The sequence below is a fragment of the Amblyomma maculatum genome, chromosome 9 (assembly GCF_055883805.1).
Source record: "Amblyomma maculatum isolate TAMU_Amacu chromosome 9, ASM5588380v1, whole genome shotgun sequence".
Lineage (NCBI taxonomy): Eukaryota > Metazoa > Arthropoda > Arachnida > Ixodida > Ixodidae > Amblyomma > Amblyomma maculatum.
The window spans coordinates 114,898,772-114,908,350 of NC_139352.1; the positions used below are offsets into that span (position 1 = coordinate 114,898,772).

General features: G+C 51.1%; 1 pseudogene; it reads left to right on the forward strand.

Moving 5' to 3' along the window:
* The first annotated feature begins 718 nt into the window (after positions 1 to 718).
* LOC146180193 (uncharacterized) lies at positions 719 to 9,328 on the forward strand (annotated as a pseudogene).
* Positions 9,329 to 9,579: the final 251 nt, after the last annotated feature.

A 9,579-nucleotide genomic window follows, 5' to 3' on the forward strand; every position in this document is an offset into this window, starting at 1 on the left:
GTCCCAACCCCGTAGGGCCAGCGATGTCAGCGCAGATCCGCAGGTGGTCGAAATTACTCCGTAGCCCTTCACTTGCCCCGCCGGGGTGGTGCAGTGGTAAGACGCCCGACTACTGTCCGGAGTTCCCGGGTTCGAACCCGACCACGGCGGCTGCGTTTCGGTGGAGGCGAAACGAAGGGGCGTCCATGTGCTGTGCGATCTCAGCGCACTAAAGATCCCCAGGTGGTCGAAATTACTCCGTAGCCCTCCACTACGGCTCCCCTTTCTCTCTTTCCACTTTCACTCCCATTTTCATTCTTTCCCTTACGGCTCGGTTCAGGTGTCCACATAGCAAGTGTGACAGATACTGCGCCTTTCCCTTCCTGTGAACCAAATATTTATTATTTATAGCCCTTCACTACGGCTCCTCTTTCTCTCTTTCGACTTTCACTCCCGCCTTCCTTCCTTTCCTCACAGCGCGGTTGAGGTGTCCACAGAAAACAAGTGAGACAGTTACCGAGCCTTTCCCTTCCTATAAATCAATCAAACATACATGGTGTCAGAAGTGGGATAGCAGTCGACGCCCTGTCTTGGTAAACCGAAGATTTTCATTGCAATGGACTTCCTGAAGCCACCGGGTCCGCTGAGGACTGATGGAGAAATTGCGAAGAACTGGCAGGCGTTCAAACAAACATTTAATTTTTTCTTGACTGCATCAGAAACTCCTGACAAGCCGCGCATGGATTTGGCGAAGACAGCGCTTCTGCTGAGTGTTGCGGGCGACGAAGCCATCGAGATATTCAACACGTTCAGCTTCAACGAGAAGGAAAGCGAAAGCAACTATGCAACCGTCGTGCAAAAATTTGACGCATACTGCTCAGCGCAGCTGAACGAGGTACTACACGAACGCTACATCTTCCGCACGAGAGTCCAGGCCCCTGGTGAGCCCTCCGAACCATTCCTTCGAGACCTGAAGAAGCAGGCAAGTGTGTGCAGTTTCGGCTCCCAGAGGGATTCAATGATTAGGGACCAGGTCGTTTATGGAATCGCTGACCAGAAAGTTCGAGAAAAGCGGCTGCAGGACGACCAGCTGACGTTACAGAAGGCTGAGCAAGCGGCTAAATCAGCGGAAGTAGCAGCGTCCCAACAGAAGGTGTGGGCACGGCAAGAAAACCAGACGGATGTTGTGCGGAAGGAAAATCTAGGCCGTCAAGGCGAGGCACCACCCAGGCTCTACAAATGTGGCAGGTGTGGACGCAGCCACGCGCCAAGGAGCTGTCCTGCATATGGAAAAATATGCAGGAAATGTCAAAGGCCGAACCATTTTGCTACCTTCTGCAAGCGTTTTGCAGATCTAGACGAGCTACAGGGCTCTGAGGATAACTTCGACATTCTCGACGTGTCGTCAAGAAGCGCGACAAACCAAAGCGACTGGACAGTACGAGCCTAGATCTACAACATGGCCCTTAAATTTAAAGTCAATACAGGAGCACAAACAAACCTGCTGCCCTTGGGATGCTATCAGAAAATTCACCCGAAGCTACCCCTAAACCCAAGTGCTGTGCTGCGTGCCTACGGCGAAGGCATGATCAAGCATACTAGTGTCGTTCGAACAGAGGTAACACTTGGAGACCGGTGTGCGTTCCTTGACTACTTCGTCGTACGCAAGGGCCATCAAGCCATCCTAGGCCTAGAAGCCAGCGAAAGTCTCGGACTTCTATCGCGCGTACATACGGTATCTCGAAACAGTTCTGAAGAAATTGCCAAACAGTTTCACCATCTGTTCACAGGAACCGGCTGCGTTCAAAGGGCCTACCAAATGGTTCTGCGTGACGACGCCACACCAACAATACAACCAGCCCGACGTGTGCCACTCGCGCTCCAGGAACCCCTCCGAGAAGAGCTGAATCGCATGGAACGCGCAGGGCTCATAGCCAAAATCACTGAGCCCACGGATTTGGTAAGTCCCTTGGTTATCGCCCGTAAGAAAGACGGGAAATTACGGTTGTGCATTGATCCCAGGAAAATTAATACTTGCATCAAGAGAGAACATTATACCCCTGTCACAGGGACAGTTTCGATCCTCATTGAACTCGATCTGCATTCAACTCAATGCAGATCGAGGTTGTCACACGGCAACTTTCAAGTGCAATCGAGCTCGATCCTGCTTGACTTCAAGCTGCTTCTTCAATCGATCTTGAGATTTCAAGCACACTCGAAAGCGGTCGTCGACATCCTCGTAGCGCACATGAGGAAAATTTCTCAATGCTCATTGAAAACAGCCGTGTAGCGTGGGATGCTTCGATCCTTCTTGAAAACCTCAATGCAGATCGAGTTCAATGAGGATCGAAAGTGACCGTGTGACAGAGCTATTATACACAATGCCTCGCCGGGAGAAGATAGAAGCAGAGTTGTCAGGTGCAACAGTGTTCATGCTTGATGCAAATTCTGGTTTCCACCAAATTCCATTGGATGATGCAACATTTCGAATCTGCACCTTTTCAACGCCATTTGGGCGCTACAGATTTCTACGCTTAGCCTTCGGGATATCATCCGCGTCTGAGGTGTTCCAAAAAAAAAAACAATGAAATTTTTGAGGCCCTTCGATGTGTCAATGTGTACGTTGATGACGTACTGGTATGGGAGTCATCGCGGCAAGAACATTACACGCGCCTGAAGTCGGTGCTGCTAGCGGCAGACCGAGCAGGGCTGACATTTAACCCAGATAAGTGTTGTGTTCGTGTAGACAAGATCGAGTTTCTGGGTGACGTGATCGATAAGGAAGGCATCAGGCCTAGCCCCTCAAGTGCATGCTGCAAATGCCAGAACCGCCAGACAAACAAGCAGTTCAAATAATACTTGGCGTCGCCAATTACGTCAGCAAGTTTATGCTATCATTAGCGCAGAGGACAACGCTCCTCAGAAGTCTTATCAAGCAAAATGTTGTCTTTGGACGTCAAATCATGCGCAAGAATGCAGCCAGCTATACGACAATCTAAGAAAGAGCCTCTACAAGCCGCGTTCGACCCGACAAAAGCAACTAAAGTGTCCTGTGATGCGTCACAAAATGGAATCGGCGCAGCGTTGTTGCAGGACAACGGTAACGCATGGAAGTCGGTTGCGTACGCTTCACATGTGCATTTGCGGAGGCTGAGCAGCATCACTCGGAAATTAAGAAGGAGGCAATGGCTGTGGTATACGGCTGTGAAAGTTTGATCACTTGGTATACGGTCGTGGGGTGGTTGCTGAAACAGATCATCACCCTTTGATAGCTATATCGCTGAAGGCTATCGGGGACATGCCCCCGAGGTTACAGCTGTTCTTTGTGCGCCTCGATATGACGTGCAATTGAAATTCATTCCAGGCAAAGAGCTTCTGTTGGCTGACATGCTGTCGTCAAGCACCAGGTCAAGCACAGTCAACGACGTAAACTATGACGTGGAAGTACACGCAGTAAGTGTTGTTTCTTCCCTCGTCACCGACGATACCTGGAGGAGGTTAGCCGAGGAAACCGCGACGACGAACTAAAACAAGTGCTTATTAACCTAAAAGCAAGAAGAGAGCTTACAGGCCGACAGAAGTCACTTGAAGGAGAGCTTTCCCAAGTGAATGGAGTCTTGTTAAAGGGGTGCAAAGTATTAATTCCAAAGAGCTTTGTTGGTTGGTAGAAAGGGAAAGGCGCAGTATCTGTCACACTTGTGTCTGTGGACACCTGAACCGCGCCGTAAGGGAAGGGAGGAAGGTGGGAGTGAAAAGGGAAAGAGAGAAAGAGGAGCCGTAGTGGAGGGCTACGGAGTAATTTCGACCACCTGGGGATCTTTAACGTGCGCTGACATCGCACATCACACGGACGTCTCTTCGTTTCGCCTGCATCGAAACGCAGCCGCCGAGGTCGGGTTCGAACCCGGGTACTCCGGCACAGTAGTCGGGCGTCTTACCACTGCACCACCCCATCATCATCATCATCATCAGCAGCAGCAGCAGCAGCCTGATTATACCCACTGCAGGGCGAAGGCCTCTCCCATATTTCTCCACTTAACCCGGTTCTGTGCTAGCTGCATCCACTTGACCCCTGCGAACTTCTTAATGTAATCCGCCCATCTAACTTTCTGCCGCCCCCTGCTACGCTTTCCTTCCCTTGGAATCCAGTTTGTTACCCTCAGCGACCATCGGTTATCCTCTCTTCGCACTACATGTCCTGCCCAAGTCCATTTTTTCTTCTTAATTTCTACTAGAACGTCGGTAACTTGAGTTATTTCTCTGACCCACTCTGCACGCTTTCTATCTCTTAATGTTACCCCTACCATTTTTCGTTCCATAGCCCCCTGGGTTGTCCTCAACTTAAGTAGAACTCTCTTGGTTAGCCTCCACGTTTCAGCCCCATAGGTCAGTACAGGCAAGATGCAACTGTTGTATACTTTCCTCTTGAGCGATACCGGTAAGCTGCTAGTCATAATCTGCGAGTGCTTGCCAAATGCGCTCCATCCCAATCGTATTCTTCTTGTTATTTCCTTTTCGTGGTCCGGATCTGCGGTTACTACCTGTCCTAAGTAGACATATTCGCCTACTACTTCCAGTATTTCGCTACCTAATGTAAACTGCTGTTCCTTCCCGAGGCTGTTGAACATTCCCATAAAGAAAGGTGTTAGGCAAGGAGACACAATCTCCCCAGTACTATTCACAGCTTGTTTAGAGGAAGTATTCAGAGACTTGGAATGGGAGCAGTTAGGGATAAGGGGAGATGGAGAATACCTCAGTAATCTGCGATTTGCTGATGACATTGCCTTGCTAAGCAACTCGGGGGATGAACTGCAAATAATGATTGATGACCTAGACAGGAAAAGTAGAAAGGTAAGCTTGAAAATCAATATGCAGAAGACTAAGGTAATGCACCACCCCGGCGGGGCCCAAAGAGCTTGAGAACAGAAATGCTGGAAAGAATTCTTCACAGACAACTGGGCAACAAATGCAAAGAAAGGGAAAGGCACCTCGTATTCTGGCCAGGCATCAACTCGGACATAAAAGCTTTCGCTCAGGCATGCTCTGATTGCAAGTTCTATGCCTACTGACAGCCTCCAGAACCCTTGATTTTGCGCCCAACGCTTGAAAACCCATGGTATCTTTCAGGATGGTGGACGGGCATACCTGTGCGTCTACGATGCTTTATCTAACTTTCCGGATGTTGAGTTGCTCAAGGACACGTTCTCAAAAGCCATCATTGAAGCAACAAGTGTGATTTTTGCTAGGTAAGGTATACCAGTTGGTCTGCTCGGACAATGTCTCGCAATTTGCAAGCCACGATTTTGCATCTTTTGCCCGCACTTACGATTTCATCTATATAACTTTTCATCCAATTCTCATCCTATAGTCTGACTGAAAAGGGGGTTCAGTAGTTAAACGAATTTTAAAGAAAACTAGTGCATTGAACCCAGACTTTTGGCTGGGTCTACTTGCCCATAGGTCTACATCTTTGGAATCCGGGTTGTCACCTGGCGAAGTGCTACAAGGGAGGAGATTACGAACAACATTGCCTGATGTGCGGCCGCGCCCGGTTCGCAATGCGCAGACAAGTCGTTCTAGACGACAACTTCACCGCTCCACCCTGGAGACATTGTTCGCGTCAAGAAAGGGGCATGGGCAACCAAAGCACAGGTCCTTCAAACTTCAAGGTATCCTAGATCGTACGAAGTCATTACAAAAGACGGAACGACCGTACGGCGCAATCGACGGCACCTACTGCAAACAAATGAGTTTTTTCGAAGAAGCTCTTCGGACATCGGTTCCGATGCCAGCTAGGAAGGGGATCAAAGTTTTACTTCAGCACCATGCAGCCACAATGCCGCAGAGCTTCCGACAAACCCTGAAAACAAGCATATCACAGCCAACGAAGAGGCGTCCGTGTGCTGTGGTCGAAATTACTCCGCAGCCCTCCACTACGGCTCCACCTCCACTTTCACTCCCACCTTCATCCCCTCTCTTACGGCGCGATTGAGGTGTCCACGGATATCAAGTGAAACAGTTACCGCGCTTTCCTCTTCCTATAAATCAATCAGTTTTTCCTTGCCGCGCGGTTGAGGTGTCCACAAAGAACAAGTGAGACAGTTACCGCGCCTTTCCCTTCCTATAAATTAATCAGTTTTTAAAAAACCACGGATGTTTTCAGAGGCAAAACCTGACGTTTCCGGCTTTCACTACTATGCTCAGAGTCGGAGCTATCCCATGCTGCACCCTTTGCGTTGTCTCCATCCTTGGGTGAACAGTTATCAATTGGCTTCAGAGCTTGCCCCCTCAGTGTGCGCCTTGAACTGTCTTCGTCACTCGATACCATAGACCCGTCTCGGAGCTGGAACGTTGATCTGGAGTCTAAAGCTTTACTTGACGTGCTCACTGTGCTATCTGAGAGAGCGACTGTTTTCAGACACGCGGACAGAAAGCTGTCTGGTGGTGGTGGTGGTGACAAACTTTATTAAGATGAGCCTTAGCTGTGACATCCTAGGGATGGAATGGCTCTTGGGTGCGTGTCGTAGCTGGAAGGTGACGTTTCCCGGCGACTTCCAAAGCCCAGTCCACCAGCTGCCGTTGGGCAACCGGCTCAGAACAGGACACCGCAGCCTCCCATCGCTCGAGGTTTGTGAGTTGCCATTCGGCAGGTGGAAGATGCTCAGGGCAAGAATAAAGAATGTGAGCAAAATCCGCTTTTGGAGCACCACAGAGGGTGCATTCTGGCGTGAACAGTCCCGGGTGAACAAGGGCGAGGTAGGCAGGGGAGAGGAAAGTGCGGGATTGTAGCTGGCGCCACGTCACCTGCTGCAATTTAGTGGAGGTGGATAGGCAAGACGTTGTTCGCGGTAGTGCACAGTGATCTCGTGGTATGTGACCATACGATCTCGATCGTCACCCCAGGCGGCTCCTGCTCGGCTGACGAAACCTCGAGCAAAAGAATGAGCCGCCTCGTTACCTGGGTGACCGGCATGGGCTGGGACCCAGAGAAGCTGAATAGGTCGGATAGGAACGGGAGATTGGCTGAGAAGCCGGAACGCGGGTTCGGAAACACGTCCTTTCGCAAAGTTTCGGATGGCTGTCTTCGAATCAGTAAAAATGAGGGTCGCCGATGTAGTAGAGATTGCTAAGGCTACTGCCGCCTCCTCTGCTTCCGCGGAAGTGGAAGCGATGACAGTACCTGCGGTAAGAAGGGTGGAAGAGTTTGACACTACAGCTAGGGCGAAGGCGGGAGAAGATGTGTAAGAGGCAGCATCGACGTAGACGGTCTCCGGCTCTGTGCCATAGTGTTTGTGTAGGGCGGCAGCCCGAGCAGCACGACGAGCCACGTGATGTTCGGGGTGCATGTTCTTGGGTAGGGGGTGAATGGTAAGGAGTTCTCGTGTGTGGCGTGGGAGGGAGAATGTGTGGGCGTAATATCCAGGGGGACGTAGACCGATAGCGTTAAGAATGTGACGGCCGGCTAAGGTGGAGGAGAGCCGATCAAGTTGGGCAGACCGATGAGCCTCGATGAGTTCGGCGAGGGTATTGTGTACGCCCATCTTAAGAAGACGTTCATTCGACGTGTGGCGGGGAAGGTTGAGGGCCGTCTTGTACGCCTGGCGGATAAGGCAGTTGACCTTGTTCTCCTCTACTCGAGGGAGGAAGAGGTATTATAATGAATAGACTACCCGACTAAGAACGAAAGCCTGGATCAGGCGACGGAGGTCGTGTTCCCGCATGCCACTGTGTTTATTAGCGATTCGTCTAATCAGGCGGACTGCTGAACGGTAACACTGAGCTCGGTGATCGTGGCAGTGTTCTTGCCATTGTTCTGAAGAATCATCCCCAGGATGCGAACTCTCTCCACCTCCGGGATTCGGACGGCGCGAATAGTGACCTCGATTCTAGGTGGGGGAGCTTTATCGATTCTCGCTCTAGGCGGGTGAAGGACCAAACGTTCAGATTTGGTGGGTGAGCATGCAAGACCGGCCCTCTGAGCATGAGAGGTCACCACATCTGCGCCAGCCTGCAGTCTCCCTTCAATGGTTCCCACATTACCTGTGGAGGTCTACAGGGTGATGTCGTCAGCATATAGAGAGTGCGACAGGCCGGGAATGGATGACAGAGCCTTTGTCATTGGGATGAGAGTAATATTAAACAGAAGTGGAGAGAGCACAGATCCCTGAGGCGTGCCTCGGTTACCAAGGGTAAAGACAGCGGAGCAGAGGGAGCCAAATGTGATTTCAGCTGTGCGCTGGCGAAGAAAGGCTGAGATGTATTGATGAATACGATGGCCGACATGTAGGGATGACAGAGCGTCCAAAATGGCCGAATGGTGTACATTGTCGAATGCTTTTTCCCGGTCGAGGGATAGCACCGCGCGCGTGCGTTTCCTGTTGCGGGGGTGAATGATGTCTTCTGAGATCTGCAGCATGATATCTTGAGTGGAGAGGTGGGGTCGGAATCCTATCATTATGGGGAGAAAGAGGAGTTTATCATCCATGTGTTCCTGGAGACGAGCAAGGATTACGTTCTCGAAGAGCTTCCCGAGGCAAGACGTAAGGGAAATAGGGCGCAGATTTTTGATATAAAGAGGCTTGCCTGGCTTGGGGATGAAAGTTATGCAGGCATGAGTCCACTGTGAGGGGAGGGTTCCCGTTCGCCAGCACTGATTGAACAGGTCCGCAACAGCCTCTACAGACGAGCCGTCCAGATTGCGGAGCATCTTATTAGTGACTTTGTCAGCGCCGGGGGCTTAGGTGGTTCGGAGTTTGTGCATGGCCGCGCGAACTTCTGCTGGGGAGATATCCGCGTCGAGCTCCGGGTTGGGGCTCCCCGAATACGGGGGAAGAGGCGTGGGAGGGGTTGTGGTTAGATATTGATCTTTAAGGGCTTGGATAAGCGCGTCGTCTGAGAGGGGGAGTTGATGCAAGATGCGTGTGATATTCCTGTGTTGGGTAGCCTTGGAGTGACCCGGGTCGAGGAAATGCCTCAGTAGGGACCAAGTGTTTTTGAGGCCTATATTGCCACTCATGCGGTCGCAGAGTTGTCCCCATTGTTGATGGGCTAGGTCGCGTGCATGCGCTTCAATCTCGCACACAAGGTTAGAGATACGTCGTTTAAGAGGTCTATTGTGCTTTTGACATAGCCAGCGCCGCTGAAGGCTGGCGTGTGCTTCCCACATATGGAGAAGGCGGCTATCAGCACTCGACGTGTCCTCAGGCTCGGGAATGGTGGAAGTAGCGCGGGCGACATCGCGGGTGAGGGTGTCGGTCCATTTAGAGAGGTCTGTGATGGTGTCCGGGGCCAGCCTCCGTACCTGGCGGAACTTGTCCTAGTTCACCACTTGAACTCCTCGTCGTTTTAGCGGGGTAATTGAAGAAATATTGAGCTCTGTGGAAATTATATAATGGTCACTGCCAAGTGAATGGTTTGTGTTGACCCATCGGCTGTCATGGATGTGTTTGCTAAGTGTGAGGTCTGGGCTGGTGTTGTGTTGAACACTTGACCCGATCCGCGTGGGGAACATGGTGTCATTAAGCAGGGAGAGGCCTTCGTCCTGAATGAATGACCATAGGGAGGTGCCTTTACGACAGTTTTTGCGGTACCCCCAGCTGA